Genomic DNA, 2,132 nt, shown 5'->3' with positions numbered 1-2,132 from the left:
GAGTTTCCTTGATAATAAATAAGCCACATTTGAGACAGCATTAAAAGGTGTTGGGGAGGATAGTCAATACATGGATTCAAACCATCAACTCTCTTCCCAATGCCCTCTGTAGAGCTTAAGGTTTTGGCTGAGTAGCAGAAACTTTTCACTCAAAACCAAAACAAAACAAAACAACTGAAAAACCCAATGAGATCTCTTGCAATAAATAAGCTTCCCTTAAGAAAAAATTAAACTGTAATTCCATTGTTTCATTCTATTAATATAAATATTTCTTCAACATTAGTTTAGCTAATTTGACCACAAAAATGTCTAGTGTTTTTCCTCAAATCAGAATTGTTCTAATTACCAAGGAAGGTAAATGATAGTAAGATGGAGAAATGAGAAACAGACTTTAGGTGAATGGCGAAGTCAACACAATTAAAACAACAAATGCCAATTTATGTATTTTCCTGTCTTTTTTCTTTGGTTTTTTTTTTTGCATCTTGGTCACATTTATTGAAAGGGTTGGAGAAAAATAAAAATACCATTTATCTTAAGAATTTGTGAGTTATGTACAAATCAACTCCTTTCAGGAGTGGAGGGATCCTTGGTCATCTTAATATCAAAATTAATGCAGGTTTCTCTTTTTGAGTATCTTCTACATTTAAAGAGGCAATCATACAAAGTATCCTATATTGCACACAGGGCAAATTCTTTGTTTCAGCCAACTCTCAATGGAGGGGCAACTAGTACAACACCATCTGCCCGGACAAAGAGCATGGGAATATTCCGTTCTGTCGATTTATGTATCTCTTCATATGTTTCTTCATTAATTTTTATAGTAGTCACAATTTCTTCCACATTGCCCAATATCATATTTAAATGTTGTTCATAAGCATGTAATCTGCCTCGAAGCTTCCTGTCATTTCTCATTTTCACATAAATGCGCTCATCCAGGCTGAGCCTGATGAGATCCAGGGGCTTTTCTACAGTATTGGTAGTTTGTTGCTGGCCTACGTCATCCGCCATGTTTCAAACCCTCTGCTGTTTCCCCAGTCTTTTTTTGTTTTTGATGATAGCTGTATTGTGTGACACAAACACATACTCTTCTAGTAACTCAACAAGCACAAAAATTAGCTTGACGTCATCACTGCTTCTCAGGTAGCTTTTCAATCTCATGGCAATAAAAATGGGAAACTATCTCTTCTTGATTGTTCTTTACTAGGCACTTGTCCTAATTTATAACCTAAGTCATTTAAGTGTTCACCAGTCTGTGAGGTTATTTCCCTTTTTTAAAACTGAAACTCAGTTACAGTAATTTGGTATTAAAAGATCCAGTTTGAGTTGAGCTCCAGGTTCTCTGGGCCAACCCTGGCAGTTTTCCCCACTGTATAGCTCTGAAGCATTGCTCCGTCTCCCAATCATGCCCATACACAGTACTCACGTATTTAGTATGTTTTCTGTTGTGATTACTTGAAATAAATGTTACATATCTACCCAGACATTTCCATTCTCTAGTGTCCATCTGCTATGGGATCTGTATTTTACTATTCTAGAACATTTAGAAGATGTAGCTCAACCACAGAGACGCTTATTCATTTACCTTTGGTTCAGGCCAAATCTTGAATATATCCTTTATATTTATGGTCACGAACACATTTTTCACACTTCCTTTTTATTCTTCACTGTGAATTGTTAATTTAAATCCTGCTGCTAATGCCTTATGGCTAGGAACAATGTAGCTATTTAAATAGAATTTTGCACATCATCCTGGAACTTAAAGTAGAACAGAGACCCCTGATTGAGTTTTTTTTTTTGAACTATAATCCTATCCTTGAAACAATGCTTGAGATCAACTATCCCTATGAGGAATGTAAGTGATATAAAGAAAAAGCATTTATATAAAGCATGAATGAGAGACGAACTTCTAACCTATTTTGGAAAAGTTAGATTATAAACTCCTCCAAGACACAGGAAAAACATATCAACAGAGATTTTGACCAAGTAGGAGTAAAGCAGAAACAGTATAAAGAACTTGGTGTGACTAGCCACATACAAGCTTTCTGGCCATTTGATCAAATTGGCTTTATTCAGTAATTCATGGATTGGGCAGCATCCCATCTAGCAAATAGAAAGCTCCAAAGAACTGAACA

At 35.6% G+C, this 2,132-nt stretch overlaps 1 pseudogene; it reads right to left on the bottom strand.

Moving 5' to 3' along the window:
* Window positions 1-618: 618 nt before the first annotated feature.
* LOC108393804 (U6 snRNA-associated Sm-like protein LSm3 pseudogene) lies at window positions 619-1,015 on the bottom strand (annotated as a pseudogene).
* Between the last annotated feature and the right edge of the window lie 1,117 nt (window positions 1,016-2,132).

Source organism: Manis javanica, chromosome 9, assembly GCF_040802235.1.
Source record: "Manis javanica isolate MJ-LG chromosome 9, MJ_LKY, whole genome shotgun sequence".
Taxonomy (NCBI): Eukaryota; Metazoa; Chordata; class Mammalia; order Pholidota; family Manidae; genus Manis; species Manis javanica.
This window is presented reverse-complemented; position numbering and strand designations above follow the sequence as displayed.